This window comes from Sinohyriopsis cumingii, chromosome 13 (genome assembly GCF_028554795.1).
Source record: "Sinohyriopsis cumingii isolate HCF-2022 chromosome 13, ASM2855479v2, whole genome shotgun sequence".
NCBI classification, from domain to species: Eukaryota; Metazoa; Mollusca; class Bivalvia; order Unionida; family Unionidae; genus Sinohyriopsis; species Sinohyriopsis cumingii.
Genome location: NC_142973.1, coordinates 74,617,974 through 74,637,223, shown reverse-complemented (window position 1 = coordinate 74,637,223; position 19,250 = coordinate 74,617,974).

Below are 19,250 nucleotides of genomic sequence, written 5' to 3'. Positions count from 1 at the left end.
TCAACATGGTGGATGAAAATCTTTGGTCACACTTTATCAATATCTATTGAAAAAAGTTCTTGAATGTACCAATGTTGAAATACCGAGATACCATCGTTTGAATTCTTTTATAATATAAAAATTTCCAGTTCCGGATAGTTTAGAATTTCGCACCGTTTTACGCTTGGTTAGCGAAACAAAGTCAACAAGGGAAGGAATCTTAGCTGTACTACAGATCATTATGGTTAAACCAATGAATAAATTATATGTGTCCACCATCTTTTGTTTATACTAGGAGAATAAGTATAGACATTACATCATATAATTAGATTCGGTGTCCATATTTACATTATATCAGATAAATAAATAATATTTCCTGTCCATACTTAAATGATATCAACGAATTAAATTAAATACACTGTCTATATTTATTTTATATCAGTTAATATAAATTAATTATCCATAATTTCAGATACATTTGTAGGAACATTTCACTTTGTTCTCAGATTTTAAACATTTATTGCACATTTTTGGCTGCATAAAACTTTAACGAAAACCAACTTAACAATTTGCATTTTTCATACGTTGATATATCCTTCTTTCTCAGTTATTTTCTCAAGGATACCAGTTCGTTCATAACACGAGTTAAGAAAGTTATAACACGAGTTCGATAAGAAAATTTTAACACGAGTTCGATACGTCAGCTGATCTGTAATGCTGAATATTTTAAACTAGAACATTTTTGAAAAAATTGAACATAGTATATTAATGTATTCAGAGGAACTTAACAAAGCAATAATTACATTAACTATCACGAAGATAAAGGAGTGTAATTAATGCAGATGGAATATTTATTCATATTTGGGTGTAAATGTCATACATTATTAAGATTAATTAGCATGCCAAATGATGCTTCTGTTGTCATTTTCTTATTGGTGGGAGAGGAGGGGTTCTCCCGTCTTTAAACAACCAAAAATAAGTATTTCCTCGTATAGATATTTTTTTTCTTGCTATGTCCAGTCGAATATAGTCATGCATTCATTCAGCCTAATATTTAATTATTTACATTCCTCGCTAGTTTTCTCAGCATGATTTATCCTTGCTTATGCCCTACACGTTGTAATTACTCTCAAATTTTGCTCTGGTCGTTAGACAACATTTCTGATTGCCACGAGCAAACTCATCTGGAACAGCCTTTTTAAAATTAGTTTAATTCTGTTCGACATTCCTTGCATCGAATATGTAAACTTAAAAGATCAAATTATTTCACAGATTCCGTCCTCTTACTTTGGTTCTCCTTTTATATCAATATTGATCCACGTGACCGGATGTAAAATTGCAGAGAGTATGATTTAAAAAAGAGACTGCTTGTAATTTACGAACACGCTCTTCAAGTCAATAATAAATGGATACGCACAAATTTTCATATTTGTTGTCCTTATCTATCAGTCACTTTTTCTATCTTAGCACCATTATATACTCGTTTTTAACCAGAAGTATGTTTATGTAATATATGTATGCGAACACACATGCATTCAAGATTATACACACCCATGAACCAGATGAAATGAGAAGGACAGAGAGACATACAGACAGACAGGTAGATAATGAGAGCCACAAATGTCCTATACATGCATAGTGTGTCAAACATCGATATTTCTCCAAATCGTAAACTCTAAAAATTCCATCTGTTCAAGCGTGGATGACATTTGTGCATTTTGAAAAAAATATATATCCTTCCTAGATATAACTCAAGTCATTTCATGAAAAATATAATGAACATTTACAGAAATGCAAGAGCCTACATCAATAATAAAAGAACCTTAAGAAGTTATAACTTTTTCTCGCTGTAGTTCAACCTCAACTAACTGCAGTGATTACAGGTGTAAAAAGTAAATACATTTTCATTGTTCTTCAAGCGAGATAGACTGCAGTAACAATCTTTTTACACAACGATACAATTTCGCACGATCAAATAATACAAACTAGAGCATGAGATAGTACTGGAATGATAATGAAGTTCTGCAATGGGCAGAGAACATTTATTTTAAAGCTATGAAAGCGCAAGTTAGAGAGAAAAAAGAAGTAAAAGCAAGTGATCAAATATTGATAGAATTTCTTTTTAAGATAGCGAGATATATATCTTGCTTGAGGAATGTGAGCAGTCTGTTACATTTTATTGATCTACATCTGCCATCTTTATTGATTGAGCTATGCGGAAGTGAGTTGCTCCGAGACGCCCTCTGTGTTTTCCAGGGGAGATAATAACCATGAAATGGTCTATAACCAACAACAACAAAAAGTGCCTTATCGTGTAAAAACATGTTTCTGGTGATCATCAACATCCGAAGATAATTATTCCATCCAGGAGAAATTACTGACTCTCTGACTCTCTGCAATGTTAAAACTATGCAACAGTCGATATCGGTATATAGCTAGGTGTACCAATAGTCATGAAAATGTGCTGTTTTATTTTTTAAGACATATTGTTTTCCGCGTGCATTAGAGCTGGTATTCGGATCACATTGTTTACCATATGTTGTCTTGCATCAGTCTGGGAAACTCCACGTTGTTTTGTATCGGATCCGGTAAACCAATATCAACCTCACTTAAATGGTCACGACTGGCCTTGACCTGTATAGTTTGATTTTCCGAATTATTTTGGGAGTTCCCACAGTTTTCGTACTGAATGAGGTTAATGACAGATAAACAACTAGATATAAGAGGAAGGCAGTGGGATGGTTCCCAGACCCATTGCTACCTATATACGGGGAATAATAATAATAATAATAATAAAATAAACAGATATAAAAGCAACCTGACAAAATCTTGCTATTAAATAGGTTATCCTTGTCTCTTAACCTCAAAGAAAATTTTCTAACAATACTCAATTGTTGAAGGTCTGCCATCTGTTTCCTGGAATGGAATGACGACAGTACCTTACGAAACTCGGTATATTTCTCACGTATATTGCTTCTCAGCTAACAATTCAGCGTTACAGCAGCGTTGCACCAAAAGTTGTGGCAGCGTTTTTGTATTACAACGAGGCAACGTGATTTAGTGAACTTGCTGGAATGTACTTATAACGTTGTTGCTTAACTTCCTAATGTAACAATCATACAACCTTCTGAAAACATTTTAAAAACTCAATTTTGAACACTATGAAGAATGAAGTGTTCCGAAACACATATGCCCCATTGCTTACAAGAAAGTGAAATTCTACAACTCAACATTATAAAAATGTCTGTATGTACAGCCATCAAGGAGGAGTAGGGACAATTTCGGGATGATGGCCACGTTGAATGACAGACTTTACAGCATACGTCATATGATGAAAACTCAGTGTCAGTATGACCATCCATCGGGGAAGATTAGCTATACAAATTTTCAAGATAGCTGCCATGGTGGCCACATTGTATTCCCCACTAGCACAATTTTCATTTGGGACCGACTAAACATTACAATATATGATGAAAACTCCATGTCAATATGAACATTCATCTTGGAGGAGTAGATACAAGATTTTGAAGAGGGTTGCCATGGTGACCATATTTGATGTCAGGTTGTTATCATTTTCATTATGGATCAACGAGACATAATCATAGGTCTTTTAGTGAAAACCCCATATGATATGATCATCCGTCTAGGAGGAGTGGTGATACGAGTTTAAAGATGGTCACTGTGGCAGCGATACTGGTGCTCGAACGGCACAATTTTCATTGAAACCTAACTAAAACCTTAGGCCGAATCTGTATGCAAAAGATTTCTGGCATTCCTCAACTTAGTTTAGTAGCAGTACTGATCACAAATTTGTATTAGTGGATGTCCAGACAATGAATAAACTAATGTAGTCTATTTACAGTAAGTATTACATTAATATGGCAGATTATTCAACACCTAGAACATAAACACCGTCTAACACGTTTATATGATGAGGATTCAAGCTTGTCTGTCTGTCTGTCTGTCTATCTATCTATCTATTTATATATCTGTCTATCTATCTACCTATCTATTTATCTATCTATCTATCCATTCATCCATCCAACTCTCTCTCTCTCTCTCTCTCTCTCTCTCTCTCTCTCTCTCTCTCTCTCTATATATATATATATATATATATATATATATATATATATATATATAGATATAGCTGGCTAGCAAGTCGACAATGGAAGTAGGGTACTAATGTGAAATTAGTACTCAGTCTACAAAGGAAGTAGGGTACTAGCTAGCAAGCTGACACTATGCACAAAGAACACGGGTGTGAAATGAGTACCCGGTCGACAAAGGAGGCAGGGTACTTATGCGAAATGAGTACTCAGTCGGACAAAGGAAGTAGGGTACTAATGTGAAATTAGTACCAAGTCTATAAAGTAGGATGCTAATATTTGTGCTAACTAAATAACAATTATCTACTTAAATTGTTTTTGTGCAATCATATTTGATGAAACTGCAGAGGTGACTGGCCATACAAAAAGATGGACAGAATCCCATTTAGACGCTTTTAATGCAAGCAGTGAGGATGCGAGGATACAAAGCATAAATTCACTAAATTAGACACAGCTTACAGATCTTGTGGTTATAACGGGGACAGTCTTTCTAATTTTATTTTGCCTAAATCGAGGCAGTTTGATGATGTTCTAACATTGTTTAAATGCAACGATTGATTACAGTAAGAAAATCTTTTTTATGTTTTCCAAATAAGATTAACCGAATCATTTTTGGAGGGGGGAGGGCAGGGTTCTTTTAGGATAAGAAATTCTAGTTCTCAAATAACATGAAAAAAGCAAGTATAGTAATCAAGCATTTCTGACTCAATCATAAAATCATCACTTTGGCAGGTGACAGGTGTTTAAAAGCATTCCAAATACTATAGTCAGATTGCAAATTTAACTATAATGGCTCACTATAACAGACACACCTGCAGATTTAGAGGAGCGGAAATGATTAGTACAAAAACAGATGTTAGTCTTCTTAATATAATCACATTACATCAAAAAAAAAAAAAAATTAGAACGTATTGTTTCAATGACTATAAGTTGTACCTGAAAATGACTACACAGTCCTTACATGGAGGAAATGTATCGCGGCGACTGAGTGGAGGAAATAAATCTCGGTGACAGAGAGTAGAGGAAATATATCTCGGTGACAGACAGTGGAGGAAATAGATCTTGGTGACGCACCGTGGAGGAAATGGACCTCGGTGACAGACCGTGGGGAAAGTGGGGGAAATCGATAATATTTCTTCATTTGAACTAGGATAGTCAGATTAACTGGATCTTTTTACCTTGTTGGGTCAAGTGCACTTGAAAGGACTGTTATTCTCCATATGATTTGTATTCTTTATCAAATATTTTTTCAGCATCAACATTGAGTTGAAGCCAACTAGTAGCAACATCAAAGCTTACAAGCTTTTATTCCTGTAGAACTAGTCATGTAAATATGTTGTAACCTCAACAGTTTTTGTTTTCTCTTTGTCTTGTCTTTGTGTTTTGTTTTTGACTTTGAAAATGAATCATTTAGGGTCGAAAGCGCTAAGGCTTGTTTTGCATGGTTAGTTGTCAGTCATCGCATTTACAGTGAAGATGGGTTCTCTCTCTCTCTTATACATGCACAATGCCACGTGGACCATCGAGAACTAGACACCGTTAGCTAACACTGGATGTAGAAAAAAAAATGATTTAAAGAAGACGGACATGAGTACACGGCCAAACACAATGAGACGATTGACAATAAGTGAATAACGCTAGTTTGGCCATGGATTTGTAGCAGGGACGTCATTTCCACTTTTTTCGGGGGGAGGGGGCGGGGGCAAAACTTGATGGGGGGGGGCAAAACTTGACGGGCTTGTCAATTTTCGTATGTAGGCTACATCAATTTTACAGCACAATTCGGGAGGGGGGATCCCCCCCCCCGAACCCTTCCCCATGACGTCCCTGATTTGTAGTTTTTCGGGAAGAGACAACACATTTATCTTGCATAATCATCTGAAAACAGTCTTTCAAGCTTGTGTAGTATTATCGGCATGTCTGATCCATTACCGTCCATGACCCATTTTTATGAGATAATATGAAACGATTCGAATAAAGTAAAGATTTACAATGGATAGCAGGCAATAGTATCATGACATAAGATGAACATTTTTTTTTAGGCTGCTGGCTACACCCCACCCACACCACCATGCAGCCCACCCCTCTTCCTCGGATTCATTCCTATCAAGGTTGCAGAAATTGTATCTACTTTCGCAATGGTCTAATGTACATTTGCATGCACGTGTTGGCGGTGCTGTTATCTAGGGAATGAATAAATGAATGGATGCATGCATGGATGAGACAATATATTGTTGTCGTGATGAAGGTTGTATAACTTTAAGATACTTCCGCATAGATTGGGGTCTCATTTTTATTATACCCCTCCCGACAAAAAATCCCCACCAAAACAAAACAAGAACAACATATAACAAACCAAAAAACAAAACACCTGATAATTATACAAAGTATGAATGAAGGCAAGGCAAACAGGGACAGGGGAGCTCTGAACATCTGAACACGTAAATGTTGGTTGCAGAATAAACATTAATTATTTACATGTAAAGTCGTGAAAATTGCGCTGGTACTTTAATATATTTTACCTACGTCAGTTTTGCCTGGAAGATAAAATTATAGCGGTCCCTAAAGATTACTACAACTATTATGGGATATTAAAATAAAGTAGTCGAGAGTTCTTCTTCCTGATGATGCAAACAACCATTATGTATTATACGTGTCACGCCCATTGGTATAGAAAGAGTTATTTAACCTTTTGTCACCAAACACGGTAATAATCAGATTTAAATAACCCAGGTAAATTAACCTGGTTTACCAATACCTAAGATTTATTTTTAAAAGCAGTTCATTCGCTTGTAGCGAATCAAGAGAACATAGTCTATATTTATTTTAAAGAGCAGTTCATATAATTGTAGTAAGGCACGTGCATAGCATATATTTATTTTATAAGAAGTTCATTCATTGTAGCAAAGCAAGTACAGTCTATAGTTGTTTCTGTGCTGCTTGTTCTGTAAAATCATGACTGCATGTATGCAAAATAATTATTTTGGTTTTGGTGTGCTTGACAATTTACTCATGTTTCTTCTTTTTGTCTTCTTCTTCTTCTTAATTAATTAATTAATTAATTAATAACAATAATAATAATAATAAATTTTTTATTATTATTAAAACAACAACAACAACAACAACAACATAATAATAATAATAATAATAATAATAATAATAATAATAATAATAATGATGATGATGATAATAATAATAATAATGATGATGATAATAATAATAACAACTACAACAGCAAAAATATTTAGCGTTTAATTACCGTAGGAGAGTTGCACCTCTTTATCGGGACCTATTAACCTTGTATTTTTCTCTGAAGGTGGTTACCTATAAAGAATGTATTCGAAAGGTGTATTGTTATCTTTGTCTGAAACTGAAATGTGCGACCAAACCTATCCAACAAGAGGAGATAATCGTACACCATTATTTATCAACAAATGGACCAACCGGAGAACGTTAATTAATCTAATCAATGGATAGAAATATCACCATCTGCTGGTACACGAGTCATGCTGGAAATGTCATTGTTAGGATTAAATCTGTCGATGACACTGAAGAGGTGGCAATAATCAGTGTCTGTATGTATGTACTTATGTATACATGTACCTGGGTTTTCTTGGAGATACTATTGGCAATGAAATATTAGCTTTCCAAAAGACTTGATGGTTCCGCAATATTTGTTTAAATGTTTTAGCTGGAAAGAAAGCAATTTTAAAAATAAATTTAGTGGTAGGGGTTTTCAAGTATGCCAAGTAATCTAGTTAAAGAGGGACTATTTTTGTAATTGTTGAGCAGGTGCATATTACCAGGAGGATGTAACTGTGGTCGAATCATCATTTTCATGTAATTGTGGTAATGTTTGCCTTCTGCATGCACAAACTGGGCAGATTAGCTATATCCCAAGTAGACCTGAACATATACTTAAATGAAGTAAATCTTAATTACCTAATAAAATTCCCAAAATGCAGATCGGCTCAATTTAATCCAAATAAGAATTATGCCAGAAAAGACTCTTTGAAATTTTGAATGCAACCCAAATTGGCATACACGGACTGGTAAATATGCATGCAACTAATATATGCACGATGCACGGGGATTTGGATCATAAAGTGATAGTTTTAGAAGTTGAGGAGGAGGAGGAGAAGGAGTGCGATTTATGTGCATAATAGATATAAGAAGGGAGGAAACATATCAGAACACTGGTCCACATCCATACCTTGTTCAAACGTCAGGTGAGGCTTAACACCTACGTGCTAGAAAATGCCCATATAACAATATAATTTGGACAATAATTACTACCTTCTTAGTCAACTTAAATTGTTGTTACGGAAAAAGTAAGCCCGGACTACAAGGACATGAGATCGTAATTTCATGTTGAAACTCTATGTCCGTTTGTCACATCGTCGACATAGATGGGTTTCGTTATTCGAATTTCTGGTGGTCTTCCTTATATGGATATCTGGTGGTCTTCCTTATATGGATATCTGGTGGGCTTCCTTATATGGATATCTGGTGGGTTCCCTTGTATGAATTTCTGGTGGGCTTCCTTATATGGATATCTGGTGGGTTCCCTTATATGAATTTCTGGTACATTTATATAAACTCGATGATGTATCTTCCAAAATTAACATAGTTCATACATTAATGCGAAGCAAAAAGAAACACAGCTGCTTTTTTAATTGTTTAACTTGAACAGTTGTTTTTCATAATGAAAAATTGAATAATCAAAAGAATGACCAGTAGGTGGTCATATGAATACATACTTTGGACATCTTTTATTGTCTGCATTTTTTTGGTAACAATTGTTCTAGTCTTTGGACAGTTTATTTTAATTCTTCTTTAATGATTCTTTCTCTTTTTCCTTTTGTATTCTGTCCATCCTTTTTTGTCTGTCTTCCACACCGTACAAATATAGATATGGATGCTTCATACAAAAATAAACGTGTGCATGATTCTTCTCTAGACCCAACGCATGCAGAATAAGGCATCCATTCTTTGTTCTTTCATTTGCTTGTTTGCTTTTGTCACTTGCTCAACAGACATTTGTTTGACCTATCTTTACTTTTTATCAGCCTGTCAGAGGTTATGCAGGTGTATATGTATGTTTTCTCTGTCTGTTTCTCTTTCTTGTTCTCTCTCTCTCTCTCTCTCTCTCTCTCTCTCTCTCTCAACTGGTATGCTCGCTAGATATTCTATATATATTCATTTTTCGTGCTTGATGATTCTCACTTCAGTAACTATTTTTTTTTCTTCACTCGAACTTTTGAGACGCAAATCACGTATAAGATATACTATGTTCACAGTGTTTATTATGCACAGATCACGTACGGATGATTCACTATGTTCAAAATGTTTCACGCATGAAAATTACGTACAGACGAATCAGTATGTCCATTTGATAAAACCAGGTGAGCATAGGAGAGCTTACAATTTTTAGGAATAAACAATAATCCTCCATCTGGCGGATAGTGTACGTACATTCACGTCCAATCACTATATGATGAGTGTATATTTTATAATATATTTTCGTTTGATACAATGGAATGTATATTTTATAATATATTTTCGTTTGATACAATGGAATGTATATTTTATAATATAGTTTCGTTTGATACAATGGAATGTATATTTTACAATATAATTTCGTTTGATACAATAACTTAATGGGAAATCGTCTCATAGACATGAGTGGAGACACGTATATCTTCTCAATAACTTAATGGGAAATCGGTTCCAAAGACATGAATGGAGATACATATGTTCTCAATAACGTCTTTCATCTTTCGACTTCAAAAGTCAAGGAAACAAATAAGAGTATCATTTTTATTTTCGTTTAGTCTAATTTTGCGATACGTAAATACCGTCGTCTTTTCTTTCTTTCTTCTCTTGGAAGTAGTTCTATACGAAGTTTGCAAAACTGGAGTAAGCTAAATTTATTTAAGTAGTTTCGAGAGGACGAGTAATCGGCCACACCCGTCCTTATTATTATATATTTGTCAATCACTAATATACCGATGCCCACACGATGCAAATAAAATGCAAGTAAAACCATAGGCCACCCCACCACCATCCACACGCCACAAATATTTTGTTGGTGAAAATCGTCGGTCATTGTACCACCCACCAAATTTGCAAAAAATCCTACTTTACCATATTACGCACATACATTTTTCATTCATTAAGAATCCAAGGCCACAATGACCCTACACAAAGTTTGATGCGAAAAATCCTAAACCAATATAACACTATCCAACCGTGTACCAGACTTTATAAACGTGTTTATTTTGTCATCCCCATTTCACATTGACTTTAATCAGCATTTCAGCCACTATAAAATTAGGATTCTGTGCATAGAATTAAGCACTAATGGCATAATCCGAACTGTATTTGCTATTAGAACTTCTCAGTCAAGCACAAGTCATGTCACCCCAGTATCATAGTAATTTTATCAAGGTGAAGTCATAGGGAAACGAAACCAAATAACTCTGAAACTAAACGATGACTATCAGAAAATATACACATAAACCATTTGAAGTGACCAATAACATTTATAAACTTAAGAAAATATTACCATCTAATACTCTGCGACGAAGTACCAGAGCTAGATGGTAGTCACACGTAGAGGTAGTACTGTCGTGACAGAGCAATCACAACTTAAGAAACGGACAGAAGATTAAAACTATATAGTAATCTAAACGAAGGCAACACTAAACGACGACCATTAAGTTACATACGGTATAATAATTAAGTACATGTTCTACACGTTGTATCACTCTGTCTGTCTGTCTGTCTGGGCTTATACTAAAATACTTGACGCAGAATTTATCTTGTACAGTATAAACATTTTTAAAAAATAATTTTATTCTGATCTGAAACCATCGAATAAAACATGAACTGATAATAAATATTCCTCAATTCTAATAATTATGTCTCTTAATTTTTATATGTATCTCCCACAATTCTTGAATCTCTTTCCATTTCCATCACATAGCTCGTGGCGTTGACTTAACCCACTATAATATACCCTACATTATTTGGTTCAACCTTTATAAATCCATGCATGTGTATCATTATGATATTGTTGTGTATCGTTATGATATTGTTGTGTATCGTTATGATATTTTTGTGTATCGTTATCATATTGTTGTGTAGTATAGTTATGACATTGTTGAGTATCGTATGATATTATTGTGCATCTCTGTTAATGGTGTGCATCTCTGAGACATTGCTGTCGTTAATGCGTAAGAATGATATTTTCCTCCCAATATTAGACTGATTAATAAATCCGTAACTCCAACTTTATTTATAAATTCATGTATTTAATTGCTCCACCCCACCCTATAATCACGGAGTTTATGGCTCAGCAGATGTGTCCTATAAAAATGAAGGTATTATTATCTACTATGCAGTGTCCTTTAACAATAAAGGTATTATTGTCTACTATGCAGTGTTCTTTAACAATAAAGGTATTATTGTCTACTATGCAGTGTTCTTTAACAATAAAGGTATTATTGTCTACTATGCAGTGTCCTTTAACAATAAAGGTATTATTGTCTACTATGCAGTGTCCTTTAACAATAAAGGTATTATTGTCTACTATGCAGTGTCCTTTAACAATAAAGGTATTATTGTCTACTATGCAGTGTTCTTTAACAATAAAGGTATTATTGTCTACTATGCAGTGTTCTTTAACAATAAAGGTATTATTGTCTACTATGCAGTGTTCTTTAACAATAAAGGTATTATTATCTACTATGCAGTGTTCTTTAACAATAAAGGTATTATTATCTACTATGCAGTGTTCTTTAACAATAAAGGTATTATTGTCTACTATGCAGTGTTCTTTCACTGGGACGGTATTACTATCTATTATGCAGTGTTCCTTAACAATGTTATAATTGTCTTGTGTTATGTGTAAAATATATTAAACAAGACAATATGTGTGTGACAATTTTGCAGTCATATCGCTACGATGTCTGCAGTATGGCAGTTTTTAGCGATGTCTAGTGCTGGGCATCATTCCGCAGATATGTATCAGGATGTCACACCCTGAACATTATCTTGACACCAGGTCCACCATTCCGAACACTAACCTCTTAATGCTGAGTACCTAGCGAGGCAGTTACTAGTACCATTTTTATAAGTCTTTGGTACGACTTGGCCATGGTTCGAAGCAGCAACCTCCGCATCCAATGCGGACACCAAAACCACTTAGGCCACCGGAGCGGTCAAGACAATATAATAAATAGGGAATTATTTTATTGTCGCAAAAAACAACACTTTCATTGGATTCAAATTTGCATTCTTTAAAAAAAAAAAACTTTTTTGTTAATTTACTTTTCTTATGTCCGTTGTTAGGTAATTAATGTAAGCACTTTCAAGTAAAAATCAGACACCAAAACCAGTAGTCTATTGGTGGGATATCTTTTAGCAGTATTACAGCCAACCTTGCTACCTTCAGTTATTAGCTAGAATTTAAATATAACCGTTTGTTTTTTGTTTTTTTTGGGGCGGTCACTTCTGCAGACACTATTCAATAAAATATGAGGGAGAAATAACGAGAAAGCAAAGAAATAACCTGGGTAGGGCAGTTCATTTGCAATACATCTTTACAAGCTCATAAAAAAATTGGCTTAAAATGAATGTACCTTGACGAGATTTCGCAGAGAAGACAGTTTAGTAACATGCATTGTCAGCCTATTACCTTCAGCCATAAGTTACCATCTAATAAAATTTAGGTATAAATTTTAAGATTTCATATAAGGAGAGAGAGAGAGAGAGAGAGAGAGAGAGATTTGGATTTTTAACGTAGTTTTAACAATTTTTCAGTCATACGATGACTGCAGTGTGGCAGTTTATAGTGATGTCTAGCATTGACGCATCGTACCGCAGACATGTAGCACGATGTCTCCTACCCAGTCACATTATCCTGACACCAAGCCGACCAGTCCTAACACTAACCTCTTAATACTGAGCGCCTAGCGAGGCAGCTGTTAGTACCATTTTTATAAGTTTTTTTATATGACTCGGCCGGTGTTCGAACCCGAGACCTCCCGCATCCGAGGCGAACGCTGTAACCACTCGGCCACCGGAGCGGTCTGAGAGAGAGAGAGAGAGAGAGAGACATTTAATATCTTCGGTTATATGCATGGGTTAGATGTTCACCATTTCAGAATTGGTGGTTATATCCACTCCTATAAAACCAGTTTACTCCACTGAATGTTCCGGTTTGGGTAAGAATTGACAAATGTTTACTTCTTGTCTAAATTTTATGACCCCTTTAAGAAAAGATTTAAAGCTATGCGGAAGTCTTTTTAGTTCGAAACATACTCGTGGTAACAAAGTACGCATTGTAGCACGTAACACGTATTTCTTATTAAATACAAAATAGACATGACTTATGACGTATGTATACTAATCAACACACACGAATTGTCATGTCCATGACACTGGCCATGGCGCATTGGTAAAATAAACTAACCCTCTACGCTTAGGCGACCTTGTAATATACCTAGAAATACATGAACCTGCAAGATAGATCGAGTTCGCCCTGACCTATCCCACCCCGCTTTAGGCATTTGGACAATTATGTTCGTCCCAGCTTTCTCTGACCTTTCCCCACCCCTTTTTAGATATTTGGAAAATTATGTTGGAATCCCACCTGTATGATATCAATTAGTAGAATAGTGATTTTCTCTTTCATAACAAATAATATTTGGAAAATTATGTTTGAATCCCATTTTTCTCTGACCTTTCCCCACCCCGTTTTAGATATTTAGACAATTATGCTGATTTTCTCTTTCATAACAAATAATATTTATTTCGCAAGGCCGGATCAGAATAGTTAGTTGGGTCGGGGTATTTTTTGGACCCCCCCACCCCCTTGGCTATTAAAAAAACGTGCACACACACAATGTACAATTACTTGTCGCTTGAAATTTGACCATCGTTTTATTCTTGCACTTCTGTATTGGTTGGTATGCACATTTCGAGTAAATAGACACACAGACTTTTGCTTTGGAGTCCTTTCGAGGAAAGCCGGATCCCTTTTTAAATTTTGGAAACTCCCCCACTCCCACCCCCAACACTTGACCTGTTTCGACCCTTTGTCGTCTCTTTTATAAGTCTAAATTTTATGACCCCTTTAAGACATACCCGTATTTCTAGGTATATTACAGGGTCGCCCGAGCGTAGAGGGTTAGTTTATTTTACCAATGCGCCATAAGACAAATTTGCTTTGTTTCCAAATCTGGACAACTGTAAATACTATTTTTATATTCGGGTAGCGGCATTTAAATAGACTAAATATATTTTAATTCTTATATGCGAGGAAAATAAATCATCTCATCGATTTTGTAATTTCACCAATGCTGATTATTACCGGTGGTAAGCGGCAATTTTGTGTTTCGCCTAATTCCAACTTTTTAATAGGCAGGCAATAACCTTTCCCTCCCACTTAACTTTCGAGTTATCTTTCACGGGGTGGAGAAAGTTCAGTGGAAACTCAGAATAGCTGCAACAACAATAGCTGTAATTCTTTTACTGTACGGTCTGAAAGAAGCTCTTGTCAGTCATGGTGTACCATCTGATATTTATCAATTAAACCACATTTCATAGAACATTCGATTTGACAGCAGTTTATTTCAATGTTGTAGCGTCCCTTTACCCTTGTATGATTTGGTTTCGTATCGCTAGTTGACAACGTCATATAAGGACACAACAAAGCGAAGTATTCTGGGCACAGCGTTTGGTGCAATCAAATATTATCAGTTACAGTGTATATTCGGAGGGTGTACAGGTTATTCAGAGGGTGTACAGGTCAGTTAATCGTCATTACGACCCACCTCTGGAAGCACAGAATGTCGAAAGGGGTACACCGAGACCAGAGGCGGGTCCGGGAATATTATTTGGGGAGGGGAGAGGGCCGGAACAAGTAGACAAGGGGTGAGTGGGATGGAATCCCTGGTTGGTAACCATGTGCGACACCCCAAGAAAAAAAATCCCTCCATTTAAGTCTTTCCAGGGCATACTTTTCAACTAATTGTAACGAAATCTTGCTCTCGGAAAGGTTCCGTGCGTTTCTTGTTCATATTTTTTTCTTGGAGTGTGGGTGTAGGGTTACGGGCGAATGACTGCCCCTACACTGCGAATCGTAAGATACACCAAAGAATTACACGTTTTTTTAACATCCTACCTAATGTGATTTATGTTGGTGTTTTTTATTTTTAATTGTACAAAATTTGCATTGTCCACAAAAAGAGTTTTATTGATCGTAGAAACGATGCTGGAAAATTTGATGGAAGAGTTTTTTATTATAGCACTTTGAAACTACTTCACTTATTTCGACTGCAAGAACAAACTTAAAGACATAATAATGTTCCCTACCTTAAATATTTACGGCATGTTTTTATGTTTTCTAATTTCATGGTGTTTGTTTTCTGTAATAATATCATTATATATGTTTTCTATGTTATAGGTGTTGTCTAATGTTGTAAAGCGCTCAGAGCTTCTAAAGATTAGGCACTATACAAAGTCCTCATTATTATTCTTATATAACTCCAGAGAGAGAGAGAGAGAGAGAGAGAGAGAGAGAGAGAGAGAGAGAGAGAGAATGGAGGATAGGAGATATAGACGGACTGGACTAAATAACAATCACAGACGTCACGTGGCAAAGTAATTTTTCACAAATAACTTATGTTTAATGTAACACATGCTGTATCATATGTGGGTAAATAACTGATGAATAGAGCAGTGTACTTTTTGCTTCATTGTTGATTGCAATGCGAAGCCATAATGTAGAACATACCCTGGATGGTCCGACGGAAAGTCCCTTAGATTTAACAAAGTTTCGGTTTAACCGTGACACAGAACCATGACTTACTTAGATATAAGCACTGCTTACTTGCTATTTATAGCACCATTCAAAGGGCAAAATACAGTACCTGGTAGAATAATGCATACAGATTAGTAACTTTGTGAAAAGGGACCTGCTCATATTAAACCTTATGCGTTGCAGATGTGCAGCAATTGATATGGACAAATTCTATTTTGCTGGCATTTGTCGCCTTTCCAGTCTGATGTTGATATAGTTTATCAGTCTTAAATGAGCCCGATGTAACCCATATAGACCAGTATCCATGTCAGTCATTCTGTATTCAACCATTTTTAAGAGACCCGCCATTAAATATCGGGGTGGGGATACAAATCATAGCAAGAATACTTTGTTCAAGTTGTTTTTGAGGGCAGGAAAATTTCCTACACAAAAATCCAGAAAAATGAAATGGCCAGGCCCTAAAGAGGGCTAGCCTGCGGAGAAATGAGTCTTCATGCGAGATACATTTCATCAATTGGAACTGATTTGCCTTTTCCGTCCAGTCGAGAAAGGAACATCATATGCAATTTGCTGCCATTTAGACTGTGTTCGAAACTACTTTAGTTCAATAGGCACAGTCTGGTGACGGAAGGAGCATAGTTGCAGAATAGTCGGCCTTTTCAGTTGCAACATCTGTGCCTCATACCGCCAGAGGGGAATCGCCAACTCGTTCCGACTGACTGTTCCATGTATCATGTAGCTGACAAACATCTTATATATCAAGGCGTCAGGGCATTTGAGAGAAACCAATTACACAATAGGATTAAGAAAAGAACAAGTAATAATTAAAAATTGCATCAACGAGTGGGAGACACATTTGATGAACTGACAAAAACCAATAGGTCGGCATGCTAGGGCAAAAGAAGGTAACACTTAATGCCACTACCATACTCCTGATGGAGGATGGAAAGGTAGCAACATCTGCAACTGTAACACTCGTGTTAGGGCATGAAAGGACAACACTTAATGTCACTATCACACTCCTGTTGGAGAATGAAAATGTAACAACATCTGCGACTACAACACTCGTGTTAGGGCATGAAAAGGCAACACTTAATGCCACTACCGTACTCGTGTTAAGGGTTAAAAATTTAACACTTTCTGCAATTACCACACTCGTGTTAGGGCATGAAAAGGCAACACTAAATGCCACTGCCTCATTCGAGCTGGGGCATAAAAAGATAACACCATGTGCCACCACCGCACTCGTAATGGCATAAACAGGAAATCAAAGGGCATAAAGGACATAAACAGAAATAATGCATCTAATTAAATTAACAGTTAAAGGAAGATTGCAACAGTCAGAAACGATATATACAATATATACAAATATGCTTTCAAAAGGAAAGGTTTGATTATAGATCCATGTTGAAATTTGGATTTTTAACATAACATAGACAGCAATGTACCCAATAGGGTGCTGTTGCAACCAAACTTGTCTATTATGACCTCAAATCACATTTTTGTTGCAACCAAACCAGTCTAGTATGACCTCAAAATAATATTTATCTTGCAACCAAACCTGTCTAATACGACATCAAATTACATTTCTGTCACGACTCTATGGTCTTAGACTAAGTAACAGAAAATGCTAAACCATGAAGTTTAGTAAAATTCAACAGATAATTTCTTTCCGTACAGTACAAAGTGAAAGTTTAAAAAGGAACGGGATTTTAAATTTAATCCCAAAGAAACATAAATTTGATATATCAAGTCCAATAGAACAGAGATGTTCTGAATCAATTCAAGGTCTTGAATGTGCTGATGTCTGAGCACAGCCAAAAGTGATTTCACAAAGACTGACATTAAAATAGGAATGAATAGTTGTTTACTTTGGTCATTTTACATACAGACTGTCACCTGACTTATGACACGACAAAACTTCATAAACAAGGTCAGGTCTGTTTACATAAGTTTCAGCAAACGACCTGACAAAAATCAGGCAGACCATAGTTTTTCCAAGGGAAAAAACAATGTCCTGAGCTCAAATCCAAGTAAACATATTTTTAAAAATGACATTAGTCAGGTAGGCCCAAAATCCTACCGTCAATTACGGAGAAAGGTCAAGCACGTAATAAAAATTAAATATACATAACAATTATCAAGGAAGCAAACTGCATGTAGATCATTTTTGAAGAGTATGCATTAAGGAAGCGTTTTTCTGTGTTCTTTTGATTACAAAAAGATATGCTTGACAATTCCTGTTATACTGTTTTGGGAATATCAGTCGATTTACTAGTAAAATACTGATTTCACCCTTTAATAATAATAATAATAATAATAATAATAATTTTAATTTTAGATTTCAGATTGTTCTGGCGTAAACTATGACTTTTTAAAAATGTATACGAAATTTCACGTACAATAGACGCGAAGATTTGAGGATAATTAAGGGAATGGTGGAGTACATAAACATTGGTTGCATTCATAACCAAAAGATGTGCTGCAATTTGTGCTAATTTAATACAAGACTTTCAAAAATACATGTTTCATTAAGCTCCCTTTTTAGTTTATTAGTAACGTAGGTGTAATAATTTGGCAAATATTGATTAATATTATTATTTTTATTATTATTATTAGTAATATATATATATATATATATATATATATATATATATATATATATATATATATATATATATATATATATATATATATATATATATATATTTATATATATATATATATATATATATATATATATATATATATATATATATATATATATATATATATATATATATATATATATATATATATATATATATATATATGATCTTTTATCATCATGTAAAATTGACAGTTTCATAACAAATTAGCCCTAAGGCATGCAATAAATCGATGTGTGATGCATGGAAAAAGTTACCTATATATATAGTGAACAATTACACAAATAATTATTTAATTTAATTTTGTGAAAATTCAAAAATAACAAATGTACACCTGTAAATACATTTCAGACTTCATTTTTATTCGATTGTATCACTTGACAGTGAGTCGACAGTTGATGTCGTTTTTTAGCTGATCTTGGCTGCGTGTGTGTGTGTGTGTGTGTGTGTTATACACGTCCTGCTACATACAGAAACTTAACTAAATATGAGAGAGTTTCCAATCTGGGTCAGCCCTACTTTATGACCGCGGATGCAACTGTAACAATGGCAGTGCAAAGTATAAGGAATGCTTTGCTTCCTTTCTATTTAAGTACTGGCACTGTGAAAAGACAATTAGTATAATCCGTGGTTTAGTAGTTAGCATGCGTGTGACAGATAATGGAAAACCCATTCAAGTGATGTAAA